At 42.9% G+C, this 22244-nt stretch overlaps 1 protein-coding gene across 8 annotated transcripts in view; it reads right to left on the reverse strand.

Moving 5' to 3' along the window:
• NCOA1 (nuclear receptor coactivator 1) overlaps positions 1-21987 on the reverse strand; it is a 381969-nt gene extending 359982 nt beyond the window's left edge. For 5 of the 8 annotated variants that reach the window (XM_074991446.1, XM_074991443.1, XM_074991444.1 and 2 more), the window contains exon 1: positions 21691-21987. The gene's annotated coding sequence lies outside the window, so the exon portion shown is untranslated. The remainder of the gene's footprint in view (positions 1-21690) is intronic. The other 3 variants (XM_074991450.1, XM_074991449.1, XM_074991451.1) reach the window with 2 other exon arrangements.
• Positions 21988-22244: the final 257 nt, after the last annotated feature.

Raw genomic sequence — 22244 nt, forward strand, 5'->3', positions numbered from 1 at the left:
CCAGCAAAAGGACAGTGGGAAGTGGACACGGCAATCAAATTACTGGAAGTCCAAGAACATGATACATATGATTTTTATAAGAAGATAGGTAACATCAGTACAGCAATGCTGAATTCGAACAGTCAAATGATCGCAAACATCAAGATAAAACTCAAGAGAAAGCATAAGACAGTGTAAGAAAAGAAGAGACATGGAAAGGCTAAGCAGGGAAGAAATACGGAATGTGTACAGAGCAGCGCTCAAAGAGAATATTAGGACTGCAGCCACAGAGAAAGACCTAGATAAGAGAGTTAGTTGAAGGGATAGCCACTCTGATAGAACAGGCAATTGAGAAGACTGTTCTGGAAGAAGAGAACGTCAATAAGAAGTTGGTTACATAGGAGATGCTGACGTTGGTCCAAGAGAAGAGAACGAAGATCAGAAGGGATGTTTCAGAGAGGGTGAAACAGCAATATAGGGTAAAATGCAATGAGGTAAGGAAAGAGGCCAGTAAGAATAAGGTAAAATGGTTAGATAAGCAGTGTGAAGATACAATGAGGTATTACGTACAAGACCATTAGGAATATTAATAGGAAGTGGCACCCGAAGCAAATGGAGATCAAAGATGAGAATGAAAGAGGTGCTCATGAACAAGAAGACGACTGTGCAGCGATGGACTAGGTATTGCACCGATCTGTACAAAGCACAGTTGGACCTTAGTGTCTCAGAGAGACTGACTGAAGAACTGAAAGAGATATGTCCACTGAGCACTGAGAATGAGATGGATATTTCGAAGGAGGAAGTAGTAAGAGCAGTGAAATGACTGAAGAACAACAAGAGCCCTGGAAATTATGAGATCATGGGAGGGATGATTAAATATGGCAGAGAAAGTATGATTCAGGAAATACACCGACTTTTTAATATACCATGGAAAGAAGGGAAGGCACCTAAGGAATGGACAAGATCCACGCTAGTGACAATACACAAGAAAGAAAGAGCACTGGAGTGCAACAGCTAAAGAATGATTGCCCTAATGAGTCATCTAGGCAAGGTGCTGATGATGATACTGACAGAGAGACTAAAAAGAATAAATATATTAGAACTGGAAGGGACCTTCAGAGGTCATCGAGTCCAGTATCCTGCCCTCTCAGCATGGCCTATCACCATTTCTGACATAATTTATTTATTTGCTGCAAACCCCTAAATGGCCTCCTCAAGGACAGAGCTCACAACCCTGGATTTAGCAGGCCAATAGTCAAACCACTGAGCTATCCCCTCCCTGAGTGGATGAGCAAGAGGGGTTCAGGAAAGATAGAATTACCATACAGCAAATATTGGCACTAACATTGATAGCAGAGAAAGCCTGACAAAAGAACTAGAACATATACACTTGCTTCATTGATTTTCAGAAGGCATTTAACAGTATAGCTCAGAAAGTAACTTGGGCAGTATTGGAGTTGTACAGAGTGGATAGACTGATATGGATGTTGAAGGATAGCAGTAATGTGGAGGCAGCAGTGAGAACGTGAGGAGACTTGGGAAGTTGGTTTAGAACGAGTACAGGTAGGAGACAAGGAGATCCAATGTCACCGAGTATCTTCATCACACACCTAGAGAGAGTGATGGACAAGATCAAGGAAGAGGTAGAAGGAATATCTGTGCACAGGATAAGAATTAACAACTTGAGGTTCACAGACAAAGTTATCATTGAGGAAGAGGAGGAGAAGCTAGCAAAAATGGTGCAGGTGCTAAACGAGGAAGGGAAAGGTACAAACTGATTATGAATATTGATAAAACAAAAACAATGGTATTTGGAGATAAGGAAATCAGAAGGAAGGTCAGTGCAGATGCGATTGAACTAGAGAACACATAGAAGTTCACATATCTGTGGAGCAACAACATATGATCTAGCCTTTAAGAAGGAAATAGCAACTAGAATAGTGAAAGCAAGAGCGAGTTTGAAGGCAATGGATAAGACCTGGAAAAGCAAAGCGATTAGCTTAGGAATGAAACTGAGTGTCTCAAACGTGTATTCAGCAGCAATGTTGCACGGATATGAGACATGGGTGATAAAAGATTTGAAGAGAAGAATATCGGCATTTGAGAGGTGTTGTTATAGAAAGATCCTGAGAACAGGATGGATGCATGTCACCAAGGAGGAATTATATAAGAAGATACAGACAAAAGAGAACCTCCTGCAGAAGGTTATACAACGGAAATTACAGCCATTGAGGCATATTTGCCGAATGAACAACAAATGAAAAATCAAGACCCTGGTATTCGGCATAACAGATGTTTTGAATAGGAGAGGCAGACCCCACAGAGAATGGATAGATGATATAGTAGATTGGTGAGGAGCTACTCTACAGAAACTTTGCCACTCCGTACTGGACAGGGAAAGATAGAAGGAAGTAGCGAGAGGGGCATCAGACACCAACGAATGCTGAGTCCACAGTTGTTGTTGATGATGAAACAGAAGATAGAAATTTGTACTGGTTTAATTGAACTATATGTACACAGGGACTTAAGGTTGTCTACACTTGAAAAATCTATCAACACAGCTATTCCAGAATGCTTATTCTGGACTCAACTGGCATTTTTCCAGTTTAGCTTATTCCATTTTAGAAACGGAATGAAACAAAAAAGAACAAAACAGCATTATGCTGGAATAAGAGTCTTTATGCAGGGCTTTATTCCAAAATAACTATTTCAATATATTTCCAAGTATGGACAAGTCTTTTCTCTTGTTCATCTTATTTGAAATACACCTAATTAAGTGCATATTAATTGCTTCCATTCCAACATCTTCCCCTATACCTTTTCTCTCCTAAAGTTTAATTTTTTAGTCAAAAGTTTCTGAAGCATAGCAGCTAGCCTTGGGCAAGTTTGGGAAAATCTGAGGAAATCACTAAGTTTAATTTTAAAACACGAGGGAGGGTAGCGGAAACAAAACATGAACATTTGCCCTTTTTAAAATGTGACTTTCCACAGAAATAACACAATGTTGAATCTATTAGAATGAAATTACCTCCTCCTCATCCTCAAAATGTTTACAAAACAATAAGTTCAGGAAAAATGTGGTTGCAAGATGACTATATCTTCACAAGTAGAAAATCTATACAGTTGTACACAATTAGTATCACTGGCAAGACTAGCTTAAATGTAGAATGGTTTGGCTCAGTAACAGAGCCAAAGGAGAGAAAACTGAAGTTCAGTGATTGAGTTCAGGGATCTCTAGGGTCACATTTTAAAAGCCCTATATACGGATCTAAAAGAGCCTTCCAAACCTTCTGTAAGTGAGGACTAAGTGCCATTTGTATAAAAAATTCTTATCTCAGTTGCAAAAGCCTATAACATAGGGGAAAGTAACAGTGCTCCCAGTATTTAGGCTGTTTAGCACTTTCTAGTTGTCATAGTGCTTGCCTGCCCTGTAAGTGCCCCTGCTGAGCTAGTGACACCTCTTCCACCACTGCCAGTCAGTTTCCCTTCTATGAGGGCCCTTTAAGAACTCCACACATCTGTTTTGACTGTAAGACAAATCCCCCAGCTGGAGTTCTATTTTACTGAAATCAAAATATACTTGAAACAATTTGAGGCTTATGGTTCTCAATACAGGCCTCTTTTGGCTGCAGTCTCCCTACTTGGGTTCAAAAGAATGCATGGTTCTCCTCCTTGGGCCCTGTGATCCCTGGGAGCTCCTCCCTGTGTCTGAAACCCTCATGGCCTTTCGGTAAGCCTAGGTGCTTGCTACCCAATTAACTGTCTAGATAAATTCTTCAAATTAACTCATCAAATGTAGCCCATGTCCAGCAACCTCATAACACAATTCTTTCAGGGTTTTGTTGAAGAGTTCTAATATTTTGGATGCTTTTCAGAGTGCATGTAATGGAATGTATTTGTCTCTTCATAAAGACTTAGGATAATCAGTTATTTAGAGTGTACAATGAAGTGAGCATAGCAACCACCATGTTGGCTCAGACCAAAGCTCCATATACTCCAGTGTCCTGTCTTCCAACACTTGCCAGTGCCAGATGCCCGAGAGGGAATTAACAGAACAGGTAATCAAGTGATACATCCATCCCCTGTCACTCAATCCCAGCAACACGACAGTGAAAAAAATTTTAGAAGTGAAACAATCTGAAAAATAAGGTTCTTAGCTATGCTGAAAAAATTAATCCTTTGCAAATTTTGGCTTTGATACCCCAAGAGCCTCAGTCTCAAATGCTACAGTTGCAAGAGCCACAGAAGAGACAATGAGGCAGCCAATTCCATACTCAGTGCTGCATTTGGATGGTAGATAGTAAATTGGGCAAGGGAACATGCACTGAATGATGAGGTTGAGAAACATCACTGCCTTTCTCCCTGCACACCATCCACCCTGTGCAGTCAGTATATAAAAAAGACAATATGTCCATATAAATAAAAACTATCAGTGAATACGCACAGAGGGAAAAAGTGGGGTGGTATGGACAATTCCAGCATCCCTTCAGTCCTTCACTTTAAAAGATTACTTATATTGTAACTCTTTTTCTGAATGAGTATGTAAATGTCTTGCACACTTTGGCATGAATCTACATGACTTAATTGGGTCAGGCCTCACGTTGGGATGTTAAGTTAACTGGTTCTGATCAACAAGTAGGTGCTAGAGCAATCCCCAGCCTGGTGCAAGCAGAGGCTTGCTCCAGCCCCGTGTGGCCACTGCAGAAGGGGAATAGTCAAGTGTGGCAGGAGCAGCCCCATGTCTGTGGTGGCCCAGAGTGAGGGGGGAGCCGGGGAGGCTGAAGCAGGTCCCCTGCTGCAGGCAGAGGCTGCTCTGGAGTGCTACAGCTTGTGGTACGCCAGGAACTGGAGCTGCTCCAGGATGGATGAAGCATCCCAGTCCATGGCAGTGCCCCAGCCCTTTAATGGGTTAACTGGTTAAACAGTAGGTTTAATCAGTTAACCAGGATTTTACACCCTAGCTGTAGGTGGCTGTGTGTTGTAGCAGACATCACCAGACAGACAAATACACCAATAGTTAGGGTTCCCAGACAGCGGGTTGGGACCACTCAGACGGTTATTACATGGGGATTGCAAGCTGTCAGTCTCCACCCCAACCCTGCACTGCCTCCAGCAGTTTTAGTAGTGTTATATATCAAAAAAAATAGTTTTAATTTTCAAGGTGCAGGGGAATTGCACTCAGAGGCTTGCTGTGTGCACTGCAATAGGCCAACTAATTACGATCACTGTTCTAGCTGACAGTAACAGTGAGAAATGTGTGAGCAGATGTAGCAGTTTATTTTATACATGTAAACTCTTTCGATATTGATGACATATCCAACTGCATCTTACTATGGATCTATATTAAATATTTACTCAGATGAAATATTTAGTACTGACAAACATTTTATCTCTAACAAAATGGTCTCTTTCAGAGTTTGAAAGCAAGCGGATTGTTTCGAATTTTGATCAAAATCTGATTTTAATCAGCGTGAAGGAAACCTTGACTTAAGTCATCAATTTTAATCTCGTTTTGCATTTGCAATTTTGTTATTTTCCTAAAGAAAAGTTTATTCTTGTTGGATGGTCGACGGACGTAAAATCCCATTTAATTAGTTAACAAGTCAAGTGTCATTTTTACCCAATTAATAAGATGGGGGTGTGCCCCAGGGAGGGCCATTTTGGAATGCCTCCACCCGCAGCACTCTTGGGCCCACTGTGGACGAGAGGTGCTCCAGCTACGCTGGAGGGCCCCCTCCCCACAGTGGGCTCCATGGGTCTGGAACAGCCTCCTACCTGGGGTAAGGGAAGCTGCTCAGCCCCTACTGGTTAACTGTTAACATCCCTGGGATGGTCATTAAAAATGTTGATGTGCAACTAAATATACTCTGTACTCCCAATGTTGTACCCTTCTGCTAACCAGGAAAATATGCTTTATCTATAAATGTCTGTTTAAGGCATTATCGTAAACTTTCATATCCAGCAGCCCTGGGACCAGGAGGTTGTGAGATCTTCAAATATTCTGGATAATGGAGAGGTATAATTAGCACTACAGAACACTAAAGCAAACCAGGATTAGATATTAAGAAAAACAAAAATGTATGCAGAGCACTTGATTTACCAACAGTGGCACTGTACACTGTAAACATACTGTATTGATATTTACTTTTATTATAGTGTACTTATGGAAAACGTGGTTAAAATTCTGGTTATTTGAGAGTTCCAGATGACAGAATGCCCAATATGAAAGAGGTTACTGTACATAGCTTACCATTTGCTTATTCAGCTTCTTACATGTATTGTTTTTATTGTGTTAGAAAAGGGTGAGTGACATTTATTAAGAATTAAATACAGAATTAAATGTTTAATTCATGAGTTCAGTCAAGCTGCATTTGGTCTGCAAGACGCTGATCATGATCAAGCTTCTAGTAAACAAGAAACTGGTCCATACAAAGTTCTTACACAAAAACATTCATAAATTTAAATGTAACTATTTTCACTATATGGAACAAGTAAAGGCTCAAAGTTAAATCACAATTGTATTCAGATACATCTGCAGAAAAGAAATATTGCACAATATTGACACTTTTCCATTTTCTCTGATGCCCCATGTTTTATCCCCGGATTTTAAACTCTCAGAAGAGGGACAGTCACTATACAAATGCAGAACAATCACAATTAAATTGTTAAATACGTAGGTTAACTCATGACTTAAGCCCAAGATGCCTTCTCAAGTCTATATTAGTCATAATGGATGCTTTGCTCAGGAAGACCAAACAATTTAAAATGAAACATTGAGCTAGCAAAATCTGACATGTAGACTAGCCTCTGATCTCTCATGACCATTCGCTTTCTATTCAGAATTTCAGTGCCAGAATATATAGTACACTGACTAGTCAAAGGCTGCTGCAAAGGCTTTGAAATGTGGGTAAGGAGGCCTATTCCTGCATGTCTGCTCTTGGAAATAGACAGGGGTGTTTTGCTAGAAGGATTACTCTTCAGAAAAATGCATCAGTTCCATGCACTAGAGAAAACAATCCATTTTATCTTTGCAAAAATCTGCTGACTACTATCTCACTGCTAAGTGCGGACAGCATGTAGTACCTCAAGAGCATCACCACAGCACAAAAAAAACTTATTCATTCTTTTCCTCTTACTGGAGAGCTACATAGTTTTAAACAGCATTATTAATGCTTATCATTTATCTTTACCCCTCAACATTCATGTGAAGTATTTGTTACCACCACTTCAGATACGGGGAAAAAGACAGACAAGCAACTTGCCTAAAGGAGCCAATATCCAAGCCAGAATCATGTCACATCTCTTTTCTTGAAATTGAAAGTGTTCACTAAAATATGAGGCCTCCTCCTGTTCCATCTTAATAACCAGTGCTGTAATAACCCTTTTGTTGTTTCAAACTATACATTCCGGAATTACCTCAAGAATTGAATTCTGAGCCTTTAAAAATCAGATCTGAGAGATTTGCCTCCCCTGAGAAACAATATCCTTGTCTTGCATAGCACTTCTCATCCACTGATCTCAAAGCAGCAAGGAATGAACTATTTCTTTGGAGGTTTCATGTGCATGTGTGACGAGAGGCCACATCACCAGAGGAGAGCTCGTTTTCTTTATATTCTTATGAAATTCCCTTTAAAGTGCCTTTAAAAGAAATGGCAGGTTTCTTCTGCATAGCACAGAAGTTCAGGAACTGAAGCACATAAAGAACTCATGACATGTTCACACAGCTTAACAGAGAAGGGCTATAGCTAATATCTCCAGCGAGACGTGGCTTAGGTTCATGCCCTTAAACACTATAGTAGGATTGGAGATGGCACTAGAATGACCTAATGTGGCTTCAATATTAAAGAGGAGCCACTTCTCAGAAGTTAATGTCTCTTCAGAGAGAAGTGAAAGATAACCCGCATTTGGCACTTACCATTAAAACTATTGAAAAGGAAGAGCAAAAGGCTCAAAACATGAACTCTGCCAATGAAAGGTTACAGCTACCAGCATTTATACTCTGTAATCAAGTACAGTAAACCCTTATATACCATGCAGTTATACAGTGCATTTTTGACATAATATTTTCCCTCAGTGATCTATTAGTATGTTGCGTGCCCTATTTTTATACAGCGTGCTTTGCTCCTAGCAGAGGTGGAAGCGTGGCCAGGCAGTTCTGTACGCAGAGTCCATCCACAGACAGAACTCATGGAAGGACAAAGACAGCACTTGGAGCCATGTAGCTGCACCTCCACCAGAACAGCAGACAGGGGAGCCACCAGAAGTGCGTGTACTACAGATCCAACACCCCAAACCCTCTCCCTGGCCCCACCACCATACCGTGAGCCTGCCCCCACACTCCCAATATATACAACTTTGTCATGCCAGGAACAGAACTATTTTCCACATTTATTCTTTAGTTCATATAATGCATTATGGTACATGTGCTTTTCTAGAAATGTAACTATGTAAGGGTTTACTGTGTAGCCTAACCTGTTTAGCAAGCATTGCAGTGTCTTCATCCAAGTAAATCAAGTGCTTCTATTTCATTCCCCTCCAGCATGCTGATCTTCTTACATAAAGACAACCACTTCTATGTGACTGCTGAGTTGAAGATACAACTTCGCCCTCTCTGGACACACAACAATCTCTACCACCTTATGAAGAGAGGGCAAGTGAAGGTTACTGGCCCATTTTCATCCAGCATGGCTTATTTAGAAGGAGCTTGAAGTCTAAGAAGTGTGTGAGATGGCCCATGGTGTTCCCTTCTGGCTTACAGTGAATCTTCAGATTTTTTGCATATCATGAGACAAAGATGCGATTATGGTGCTTATTTTGTTTGCTATTGTATGTTAAAGAGATTGCTTTTGTTTCCTGTTTTGCTTTTCAGGTTTACATACTTTTTTTAATTATGGTCCTCCCTATTTTAATGCCTGCTCAATACCTTCCACTGAAGGAAAAACACAATGGCCTCTTACATGCTTAGCATTGCAGTGAGAAACTAACTTCCTCTGACCCACATCAGAACAATCCTTAAACCTACTCCCTATTCATTTGCACAGAATTCCAGTTAGCTATTTCTTCATTTCTAGGGAGAGAAGTACTACTCCCTTCTTTAGGGATCCTTGTAAGTACTGGAATATGTTTCACTAACTCTGTCTTGAAGGCTGGATTCTAAATGGTCACATATCACTAGCAAGTTCTTTTGGAAAATCCAGGACCTCTCTCAAAAACCGCCACAAAGAACGTCCACACACAAAATGTACTCTTTGGACCTGAAATTGAAAGAACGCGTCTCTTCTTCAGGAAGCCACCTTCTGCTCCTGGATCACACAGAGCACCTCCTTTTGAAAGCTCCTTTCAAAAAAAAGCGTGGGTAGACGTTCTGCGGGCCCTTTTTTCGAAAGAGGAGTCCCCGTTGCTCCTCATTTTTTTGATCCCTGGCTCATTGTTTCAAAAAAGATGGGGCTGTGTGGATGCTCTTTATTGATGGTTGATTTTTCAATCTGCCTTTTTTGGGCGTGGACACGCTCTTTCAAGAGATGTTTTTTTTCAGAAGAGATCTTCCAGAAGAACTTTCAAAATATCGCTTTCGTGCATACATAGACAATGTGAATTAAGTTCAGTTTAAATCAAAGCACATATCTCTAAACTACTGCACTGGCAGGAACTCAATTGTTCACAATGGCACCAAGCTGAAACAGGTTTTGGGGGGTGGGGGGGAGGAAAGAACTCCCTTAACCTTGTGGTTCCCATTACAAATCACTCATCAGGATGCAAAAATAGGCATTTATCGCTATACTCAAGGACACACAAAGTGGCAGTTCAAGTTGTGTTTGTTTTCCATTCCTGGCATTTTTGAAGACTTAGCCAAAGGACTCTCTTACTAAACACATCAAGCTTCTAGTGCTATAATTACAGTAAACATGCGCCATACATGACTCATTGTACACCAACTGCTCAAGAATTAAGTGCAACTATACAAGTGATTAGAGTGCAGGACCAAGGCCTGCTCTAGACGAGAAACTAGAGATGTGGAAAAGGTCCTGTCCTATGTGATATACAATAAATCCTCAAATTTTACAGACCCTGATTTAGCAGACTTCTGGAACAACAGACCTACACCAGCACCCCTATTGTTCCTGAATCCCGCTTAATCACGGCCCGTAAAATCCTTAAGCCAGCCACCCACCCTCCACCTCCCAAAAAAAAGGAAGGGTCTTACTGGGTCCACTGCAGATAAAAACTCCACGGCAGCCTGAACCATTGCTGGAGCTGCCACATGCTCCTCCCACCAGGGGTGCGGTGTATCGGTGGGCAGACAGCACTCACATACATGTCCCATCCCTGATGGAAGGAACACATGGCAACTCTAGCAGGAGCTCTTTCAGCCATGCAGCAGTGTGGGTAGGTGGGCAGTAAACCCTCTATTTAACAGACTTACAGCTGTAATGAACACCCCTCCCCCCATTAGTTTGATCAGCCTGAGCCCTATGGTAAGCCAAGCTAGGGCAAAAAGGAGAATTTGTTCATTGGCCTAACTCCCACCTATCATAGAGATGGATTATCAACATCAAAAGCTCTTCTGACAATGTAGCAAAAGTCTATACTATGCCAGTACAATTGCAAGACCATCACTCTGCTACTGTAGCATAGCCATATCTGCTCCAGAAGACCAAATCTAGAAAAATTCCAGCATGATATTTAGAGTATTCCCCTGCTTAAACTGCTAAAGGGACATAGGTGCAGCGCTTCAGCTGCACCGATACAGACTGCCAGTACAGAAACTTCCTCTGGCAACAGGAGAGGTTCTCTCATTGGTATAGGTAATCCACACATTCACAGAAGGATGCCCAGTGCTGTTTACACTGAAGGTTAAATCAGCATAGCTACGTCTCTCAGGATGAGGTTTTGGAACACTTCTGAGAGACAGAGCTATGCCAATGCATGTTTCCAACATGGACCGCCCCTGCAAGAGTCTACATGCATCTGTGAAATGGGCATTCTTACCTACCTCTCTCAGATGTGGTAAGGTTGAGGTTTATTATATTAATATTTAGTACAGCACTTTGAGATCCTTGGATAGAGACACACATTTCAAAAGATGCAAGTTTAACTACAAACCTCTACTTGTTGCATGGCAGAAAGGGGTGACTCTAGAGGGAGTGTCCTTACAGAAGATCACAACTGATGCTTTCAGCAGATTTTTGGTAGATTTAGTAATACACTATTCCTAGCCAGCCTGACAGACTAAAGGAAGAAAATATTTCCTGCTTAGCAAAATTCTGTCAATTTTTCATGCATTTTAAAAGCTATGCATAATGAAATCTACATGTGATGTAACTATCCGTTAGATTATTTATTTAAATATTTTGATTTGCTTCTTTTTAAATTTACCAAATGCATGTAGAAAGGCCAAATGACAATATACACAGGCCTGTCAGAACTGTATTTTACTTTTATAACCTTACTGGATAATATCAAGTTTAAGTATTTTTTCATTCATTGATTTAAGTTTTCATGGATGCAAGAAATTACAATAATTTGACTCCAGCATTACAAAACACATGGAACTCTACTCTCTTTGATTTTCCCCCTTCACCTATCTGTTAATTTTGATCATTGATTAAAAAAAAAAAAACACAACAACCTAATCCTTCCAAACCTAAGCATATAGGTCTGTGCCAGTATCAGGAATATAAATCCACCTTTGAAAGTATTTGAACAATTAAACATGCTTTTAAAATTGATTTTAAGATAAGGCCTCACGAAAAGAATTGATAAACAATGCAACATCACACAGGAGGAATACCCAGCATCTCTGCAGCGGCATGTTCTACAGCAATAACAATGATTTTCAAGTCAGAGTCCTCCCACATGGCTAGAGTGCTCTGCACATTTGTGTGTTATGTATAAAATCAATTTAGAAATCACTGAGAAGTACAGTTGGTCTGCAGAATGAGGGTGATCAGGTGCCAGTCATAAATCCATAAGCACTACTGTTACAGATGAGTTAATTGCCAATGATGAAGGGTTCCTTCTAGATCTAACTCTCTTGAGGTACACTGGCAAATTCATGAGTTACACCAACCTAATAAATCAACCTCTATGATCACAAGGCTTCTAGTCACATACTGAACACTTGAGAATATTTTAGTCTGTCAAGTGCCTCTTCTCCTTTGGCAGAAAACCCTGGTACGTGGGCAAGCAGCTCAACTTCTGCACCAAAGTCCCTCATTTGAAAAATGGGAGTGCTACTTCCTTATTCACAAGGGTATTACAAACAAAAAACTATATTCAAAGAGTATTATCTAGGTTGCAACATTAACCACACAAAACATACAACATGCCCGATTCAGTTGTCTGTGCAACCTGAATCCGGCCCTACTGTTACCAAACTTGTACACTGAATGCAGCAGGGGTCCCATGGGAAAAGTGATGTCATTAAGGACAACCGATATTTGCATAAGTCTGGCACTTCCTAACTTTTCAGTGTTTAAGTTTGCAACCTAAATAATCACCTCCTCATATAGCTTCTTCCAGGGGTTGGGAAAAGAAAAGGGAGGTGGGTTGGTACAGCAAAGCAAGGCCTTACACTAAACACGATAGCATTTCTCTGTTTGTATTACACTGATAAAATGGTATTCCCATGAAGGAATATAACTGTGTCCCTGTTAGCTGGGTGTCTTCAATTGGGGGGAAGGGAGGGGAAAATTGCTAGTTGAGTTAAAATCCTGATGCTGATGGGCAGTTTGTAGTAGTCACATGACTCAGCATATCAAGATAAACCATGGCCTCCTCCAAAACAGGGTGAGATACTAAGAGGCAAACCCTATGATTGACAACTTATCTCATGTAAAAACGATGAACTGGCTTGACTTCACTAGAATTTCAACACACCCCTTTTTACTAACGAAGGCAAGCACTGAGGGGGATTGTACAGCTTTCACTATACTGGTATATTACATACACAAACTGTTATTGCTTTAGATAAGTCCTGACAGAGTGACTTAACATTTCACAAAAAGAAAAAGCACCTTTCCACCCTGATAGGCTTTCCCCTGGTGCAAACAATGGAGGCATTAAAGCTTCTCTTTAGAATCATGGAGAAATATTAGGTAACCTAAATATAGGATAGTTACCAGATCTCCTTTTAATACAAAAGACAGTTACAGACTAAGGTAAAGAAATTGATCAAGCATTACAATAGAGGTTGAACATCTCTAATCCAGCATCCTCAGGACCTGAGCAGTGCTGGATGGGAGAATTTACCAGACTACCGGAGGCCAGTGTAGTTTAGCAGCATTACCAACACTTCCACTGCTTACTTGGCTTTTAGAAGACATTTAGGCCTAATTTACGGCAAAGTAACAGCATAGAACAGAGAGCCAGGACTGGCGGCCGGAAACACACTTTATGAGACTGCAGAAACTCAGCCACATTCATGATAAGTAGCTGTCCGGCTAACAAAAATCATGCTGGATTATGGATGTTTCCAGACAAGAGTGTTCTGGATTAGACAGGTTCAACCTGCACCTGTTACCAACATGGATACAGATCCGAGATGCCTATGAAGTAAAGACAGCAGAGCCAAGCCCGCCTTCCATAATCACAAAGCCAACAGGACTCAGAATCAAGACTACTCAAGTGAGTAACAAAAGCAGAATTTGGTCCAGATTTCCCTGCATGTCAGAATACGTTCTTTAGATGTACTGCACTTTGGCTTGTTTATTCGTTTTTAAATACTTTAATCTTAAATGCAATGAAGGAATTTAAATCATCTTCTGCAAAAGACTAAAAATGCAAGATAGGTGGTGTTACTTTTTCTGATCTGGGCCTCCGAGTTCCACATTCTCCACGTGATAGGTCCAGATCTACCAGTCGGTCATGGGAAGGGTCTAGGTTGGTCACACCCATCACCCCACCTTTCAGGGTATAACTTTTCCTGGGCAAAAGGAAGCACTGTGAAATGAGAGATCCAGACAGCAGCAGAGGGAGTAGCCAGAGTCAGCGAGTGGACAATCAACAGTCCACCCACCCTGTGTGTCCCGGAAGCACTCCTGTACCCCATCATACACGCTCTCCCTTCCTCCAGAGCAGCTGATTCAGACAACAGCAGTTGTACCATCACAGAGGAAGTGCCTCTGTGGCACAAGCAAGACACAGAGAGGTTGCTGACTGCCCTCCCTCTAGCTCCAGCCACTTCCTCTGTGCTGCTGCTATCACCATCACCATCCAGATACTACTCTCTCATCCTCTGGGCAGCTAACAGTGGCATAGGCACTAGAGCCAGGTAGCATCAAAAGCACAGAGGAAGCAGCTGTCACCAGCTAGCCAACAATCAGCTAACTGACAGCAATCACAGCCCAGCCACAGGGTTGCCAATTTTAGTTGAACGTTTTCCTGGAGGTTGCATCACATGACAATCTTTAACAAAAGATTAGTCTTTTATTCTAGGAAACTCCATGACAATCCAGGAGGGTTGGCAACCCTCCTCAGCCATGGAGAGAGAGAAACCAGCTGGAGATGCAAGATGGAGCAGGGCAACTGAGAAAGAGAGAAGAGATAAATGTGGTCCCAAAACAAAATGCAGTTAGTGAGGTGCCTTTATCCGAGGTTTTGGAAGCACTAAAGTGATTTGACTTTTCAACTTCACTATTTTGAAAAGTGAAATTAGACTGCTCAGTTTTACTTTCTATGTACAGTTCCCCATGTATTACAGTACTACACAGTTGTGTTTTTATTTCCAACACTGCAAAAGAACAAAAACTAACACCAAATACTGCTTTCAGTGACATTTTTAGAGTCACGAAAACATTTTTATTCATATGAGGTTTTGCAAAGGACTGCAACCATTATAACCTTAACACAAGCCTGTAAACGCGAGGTGCCTAGAGTTAAGGACTAAAAGTGTTCTTGTCTTCAGAGAGACCGTGCACCCACAGCTCCCACTGAATTCACTAGATGGTCAACACTTCTGAAAGCCAGGCCAGCTAGTATTGAACTATGGATCTGATATGTAACTTTAGAACAAAACTTTTTGGGTGCCTAAAGTTTTGAAAGAAATCAAAAAAGAGAGGACCTTTTTTTCTTATAAATTATATAGCATAAATATAACAGAATGTAGTCTAAGGACTACGCAGCATTTGCAGACCAGCAAAAATACTGAGGCTATTCTGAAATGCAGGCTGTTCATGCTCTTAGGCTACACAAAACCCCATAAAAGCAAAGAGAACTAATTCATTTTATTCCTGTTAAAAATGAGTTAATAAGACAAAAGTCTGAGGCCTGCAAAGACCAGTTTTACTGTGACCAAAAAAAAACAAAGTATTTTCCTCTGGCCCACCACGAACCCTCTGGCCAAGGACCAGAGGAAAGTCCCACTGCACATCAGAGCATTCAGCTAGTCTGCCTGCCCGCCTACCTGCCTGCCATTGGCCAGTTGATACTCCCAGAAGCAGCTGTCTGCCACCAGCAAGCATGTCCCTGCATGCTCCTTGGGATAGAAAGGCAGGTCTCCACATGCTCCTTCCTTCCCCCCAGCCCAACACAATCCTCACAGCTCCCACTGGCTGGAAACTGGCCAATGAGAACTGCATGGGCAGTGTTTGCAAGCAGGGGAATCACACAGAGACTTGCTAACCTTACCCCAAAGAGGTGCACAGAGCAGCAGTGGGCAGCTTTGAGAGGCATGGGCCTTGGGGCCACCATGGCATGCAGGGAGCCTGATGGCCTGGAGCCAACTACAGTGAACACCTCCCAGGCAGGGCTAGAACCTGCACCTCACACCCGCTTCCACAACCCAACTCTTCCCAGACCCTGCACTGTCTCATACATCCCAGTCTGCTGACTGGAATTCCCTCCTGCATCTGCACTCCAGAACAGACCCCCTCGCACTTCCATCCAAACTCCCTTATAGAACTTGAACTCAGCCCCATACCCCTGACCCAGGTCAGAACCTCTCCCTGCACCAAAACCCTCTCCAAGACCCTACAGCACACCTCCTGTACCCAAATCCCCTGCCCAGTGCTACCTCCTGCAGACAAAGGCCAGCCCATACTCCACACCAGTACTGTTCATATAATAGAAAAGTGCAGCCTGGGACACCTTACCAAAATTCTGAGTGTCCCTCCCCATGAAAAAAGTTATTGCCCACTCATGTAATAGGTGTATTTTTTTCCAGCAGCGGCTCACATTTGTTCTATATAACAATATTCTTAACATGTCATTTGGAGACATGTAAAACATCCCTTCACGTGTGAAATCCATGCCAAGAAATTCTAAATAACGCAGTACAGAATCAGGCATTGCATTTTTAAACACACAGTTGGACTTGACGCAAAGCTGTTCAGTAAACTGAGATGAGCCTACTGCAAAAGCTCAGATTTTATACTCAATATTCTACAAAAAGTGTTCTACAATTAAACTTATACTTACATACACAAGCAAGAATGCTGTATGATCTACGAGGTATAAATGGTTTCAAAGTGACCAGCTGTCATTCCTTGAACCTTAACACAACGTCCTTTGTCATTAAACAGTCTTTGTGTTTGCTTTTCACCTCTGAGTCAACTGTGTCACAAGTGAAAATCAGGTTAGAGCATTCATTTAAAGCACACTAGTGGATATTGGCCCACACCATAAATAACCTCCCAAAGCCATTTGATTAGGAGTCCCTCTACTCAGGGAGGGGTCACTGCTGAAACAGAAGTCAGTATTGATATGCAGTGGTAGATGAGGGGAGAAGATGCCGTCCTAGAATACCATGGGTCAGAATTAAGAAACTCACATGAGAAGAAATTAAATTGGGACACTCAAGCCTGCATCAGGTTCACCTCTTGGTAATGTTAACTTCTTAGCTTTCATTAACATTAAATCCACCCACAATTTTTACAATCTGATTTGAGATATAAACTGGTTGGAAATGACAAATCAGAAGAGGTTGACACTTTTTTCTATTTCCATCAAAACCACTACTTTCAAGTCTCTTCAAGCCCTAGGAGTCTATGATTCTAAGTATTTAACTCAACTTGAAATGTGTTCTGTTAAAAGTTGTATGAAAAGTCTACCCTGAGCAATTGATCTTCTGCAGTAATGTAGATGTAGCCTAAGTCTCTTAACACATCATCATTTTCAGTTCACAGAGCTCCAAGGCAGAGTACCCTGAATCCCAATCCAACACATGACCAAAAAGAAACAGCTTGGGAAAGCAGTCAAGTAGCACTTTAAAGACTAGCAAAATAGTTTATTAGGTGAGCTTTCGTGGGATATGAAAGCTCACCTAATAAACTATTTTGCTAGTCTTTAAAGTGCTACTTGACTGCTTTTTGTTTTGATAGTCCATAGACTAGCACAGCTTCCTCTCTGTTACTATAGCTTGGGAAAATGTTCCTTATTCAAGACATCACAAACACACAAAACACATGCAAGGCTGATTTCTTCCCTTCTTTCCGCCCAAATCAGCTAATTGGATTTTTAAACATATTATAAAAAAACTGAAAAAGGTGATCAAGTTTAAGAGATCTTGTTCTTCGTTAAGCAGCCTGTCTTATAGATATATTTCAAGACACTTAGATATCAGAGACCAAAACTAACAAATTTTGCTGTGTCTTCAAAGAGACGAGGGGCGGGGGAGAAAATCGAACTCCGGAGGCTCAATCACTGGACGTTGAATGCCAGGTAAATAGCAACGTATACTGAGGGTAGAAGCCACCCCAGTTTCATTTTAGAAGTTATCTTACTTTAATCATAGGCAACACCCATATTTTGCAATTCAGAATCATACAAATTTACTTTCCAGGAGAGTTCAAGAGACACTGCACATTTGTACAATCATTGAATTACACACACAAACTTGTACAGGTTTAGTTAGACCAAGGCAAAGCCCTGTGTGGACAACACATTAATTAAAAACCGGCTGTCAGTTCAGCTTGCTCCTATTAGTTTATAGGGGCAAACGAAACCAATAAGCAAATCTGAACTGATTTTAAAGGTGTTCACACACCAAGAAGTATTGTCTTAACTAAATCTGTTTTTTAATCATGTTTTTACTTAAACTGACATATTTTGTGTTCAGGGCAGTCCACAGAGTCCTGGAAACACATTAAAGCCAGTCTACACAGAATGAAAGCCTGTTTAACAAGGGGTATTGTGTTATACTGATGCAACTTGGCCTGGCACTACTCTCATCTCTGCTTAATAACAGAGTTTAAACAGACACAAAGTTTCAAGCAAAGCTGCACCATTTTAATATTACTCCTTACGCCAGACCTTAAGTATTAATTATTGTTATCTACAACTGCCCTGTTTGATCTAGTTTTTAAATAAACCAATACAATTTTTGTTTGAATTTGTCCTTTGTAACATGGCAGGGGTGGCTATAAGACTTAGTGGGCTCTGGGCAGGCTTGATTTAACATTTACTCCCTGTTCCTCTTTTAAAAACAAGATTTCAATCTAACTTTAAACACTACTCTTTATTCCTTCCCTTTGTAAAGGCAATTAATATCACTGCTGCAAAGAGTGAGGAACCAAGCAAAAAATAGCTTGCTTATTCTTTAAAAAAAAATCAATTAATGCTCTTCAACTGGCAAATTACTTACATAAGAGAGAAGATATTTTAGTAGCAATACTCACACCTTAACTTTTAACAATCCTCCTACGATTCATGCAAATTTACACTCTTGAATTAGTAGCCAACAAGGTGGTGATCTCCAACAGATCTGCTCATTATCAAAATGTTTATATAGTTAAGGATATCTAATGATCCTAAAGGTTTCAAGCATTTATAGATATACGGCATAAAAAGAATGTTATGAGACTGAAGTCTCGGCAATGTGCACATATATTTCTAAATCAAGACATTAGAATATAAACTGATAGAATTACTAAACCAATAATTCTACAATGGAAGTTGCATGACTAATTACACGAATTAGTCATACATTTGTGAATATTTCTCTTACAGCGTTCACAGTAGAGGGCAAGTTATAGGGAAAAACCACCACACTAACCCCATAACTAAATCAAACTGAAAATGACTGAGAAATAAATGTCTTAATTATTAGTATTCTAACCACACTTGATTTTTTGTGAAGCGCACTTGTTTTGAAAGCAAGGATTATGCTGCTGCTATGTTGTTTAGCAGCATATTTCTAGACAATAAATACTTAACTTGAGCAAACCAGTCAAGATCGTATCATTTCAATCATGGCCACAGGCTCTTAAGACAGGTATAATATTGCTGAGGTTACTACTGTAGTAACAGAGAGGAAGCCGTGCTAGTCTATACACTGTCAAAACAAAAAGCAGTCAAGTAGCACTTTAAAGACTAGCAAAATAGTTTATTTGGTGAGCTTTCGTGGGACAGACCCACTTCTGTAGTTTATCATCAATAGGTGGTTCAGTTAGTTTTGAAAGGGACAACTTGAACTCCGATCATTTCAAAAACTCAGTTAAACGTAGTTTCAGATAGTTCCTGAGACCTTCTCTGAAATTTCTGAATTTACAAATCGCCTTTTCCTATTTTTTTCCTCTATTGCTTTACAAGAGGCTAAAACTGGAGAAACTGTGCATACAGTTGCTGTTGCTACTATATAAACAGCTGTCAGAGGCACAAAGTAACAACATGTATACCCTCCCATAAGATTGTGACAAGTGAAAAATATACTACAGTCCCTGGATTGGAACAGGAAAAGAAAAAATGGGGATTTTACTTTTAGTTTAAATCCACTAACACACTTATCAGCTGTATTTGTCAGGTATACCAATTTAGAGATTTACATTTCCCACAACCCCATATAAGCTAGGTTGTGTTTGTAAGTGTAAAACTATCAACATAAGGACTGCAAGATCTTAAGACCAGTATTTTAAGGACAGTGCACACTAAAACAACCTACATTACAAATTTTCAGCTCTATAATGCTCCTTGCTGTGTTCCCCTTTTTGGTTATGCCATCATCTTGGCCTGTACAGTTAACATCCACTGTGTATGTTGGTAAACTTTTATATACCAACTCTCTAGCGCTTTAGGTCCCAGCACCCAGTACCCCATCCCAGCCCACACACATATTATAGTAAAATGCAGCGCAATAATTAAAATGTCAAACATACAACATCATCATAACGGCAATCCAACTCTCAGCTACTGAAAGGTCAACATGCACCTAAGAAACCAGGGATTTTCGTGTGTCTAGCAGCCTACACTGGAAGAAAATTGCCTCTCAGTCACTGCTTCTATATAACTAAATGTCATTCTACTAGCTACACAACCCCCTTACCTCCAACTGGAACTCCTGGGTTGACACTTACACAGTATCTGCTCATAGTCCAGGTTTCTAGGACAGAAACTGACAAAATTTAGGGCAACTCAGCTGCTGACAGGTAAAAAAGCAAGGGCTTCAAAATCAGTCTCCACACACACTCGAGAACAGCAGTAAGCACCATGCACATCTTTTACTCAGACTGTTGGCTGCTTTTTCCAAACAAAATGCATAATGACTGAGCCATCTTTTCAGCTCCAATTACACTAAAAGCTACTTGATACCACATTACCATCTTGATTTCCTCTAACCAAGAAACTACAGGTATTATTTGTTTTTCCTCTTAGAAATTTAACATGTAAACCAAAATTTAACGTGCACAACCGAACGCAATAGTGCTGGTGCAATAACGCAACTGATTAGAAGATGCAAACAAAGAGCTGTCATTTAAAAGGCAACCGAATGAAGCGTCTTCCCCTCCCCCAGCCCACTGTCCCTGCAACAGAGGCTTCAGCAGCTCCCTGTTGCTGCGTGACCACCACAACCCCCCCATTTGCGCGCAGCTACACCCCACTGACAACCCCCATTCCCTCCCCTTCAGCCATGTTTACAGAACCATGACAAAGTCATTCCCTACAGCTCCCGTTCCTCCCTCGCAGGGACGCCAGGAGGGGAAAACGCGGCTCCCTTTACTTTTCCAATCAACTTTGGAAAAAATCTCCACACGCAAAATATTCCAGAAGGGACGGGCCTGGATTGGATCGGGGGAGGAGATCACCCCTCCTTCCCCCCCTCCACCCCCCAACTGCTGCTGTACAGGAGCCCAAAAGGGGCTGCACCCCCCCATCCAGCCCCCCATCTCCAAAGCAGGAACAGACCTTCCTTCCAGGCTCTCTGCCCAGCCAGCCCCTCCAAGACACGCGGGGCGGCGCACGCTGCACCCCGGAAAGCCGCCCGCAAGGCCGGCAGACCCCCCCACCCCCCACCCCGCAGAGGAGACTCAGTTCCTGGCCAGAGTCCAGCTGAGCAACTTCAAAATACCGCCCAGCCCCCTCCCCACTCTGCCCCCAGGACCGCGCGAGTGGCCCCGATTGCGGGCGCTGCCTCGGCCCTGGGAGCAGCCCCCCCGTCCTCCCCGCACTCCCGAAGGGGAGGGGGCCCGAGCCCCAGCACAGCTTCAGCCCAGCTTGGGGGGAAGGGAGAACACCCCCACCCCGCTCCCCGGGCTCCATAAAGACCAGGGTGCCCGTGCCCTAGATACGGCCCCCCGCTCCGCCGGGGGAGGGGATCAGACGCTGCCCCCCCCCCACGACGCTTCTTCAGTTCGAGCCGAGCCGAGCCCGGGGCCCCAGCCCCTCCCCCGCGCAGGACCCCCCCGCCCAGCTCCGCCGGCCGCAATGGGGCCCCGCTGCCGCCGCCGCCCCCCTGTGCCCGGCCCCCTGACAGCTGCAGTCCGGCCGGGCTCCGCTCACCTGCCGCCACCGCCGCCTGGTGACAGCCGCCGCCTCCGGCCTGCCCTCGGCGGAGCTAGCGAGGGGCGACAGCGACTCCCCCGGCACACGGAGGGGGGCGGCCCCGAGGGGCTCCCGCCGCTGGTGCTGCTGGGGCCCCGGCTCCCGCTGTGGGGCTCCTGGGCGCCCGGGGCCCCCTGCTCCGGCTGCTCTGCTTGGCTGCGGGGCCCGGGCTCCGTCTCTCTCCCTCCCTCCCGGCGGGACGGGGCGGGGCCGAGCGGGGGGCGGTGTCGCCGCCGCGGCCGAGCGCGGATCCCTCCCCCTCAGCCGCTCTCGGCGCGGGCGGCTGCCGCCATCTTTCTGCCCGTCCCACCCGCGGCCTGGCCCCGGCCGCTGCCCTCCCCCCCCCCGCCCCCGTGGGGTCCTCCAGCCTCCAGGGCGGCGCCACCGCCCCTCGGGGCCGGGAGTGAGCCCGCCGCCATCTTGGTAAAGGGGCCCATGGAAGGGGGGTGGGCACAGCCCTGCCCCCACTGCCAGCACGAGGCTGCCCTCAGCTCAAGCCTCCGCTCCCGCCA

The sequence above is a fragment of the Carettochelys insculpta genome, chromosome 3, assembly GCF_033958435.1.
Source record: "Carettochelys insculpta isolate YL-2023 chromosome 3, ASM3395843v1, whole genome shotgun sequence".
NCBI classification, from domain to species: Eukaryota; Metazoa; Chordata; order Testudines; family Carettochelyidae; genus Carettochelys; species Carettochelys insculpta.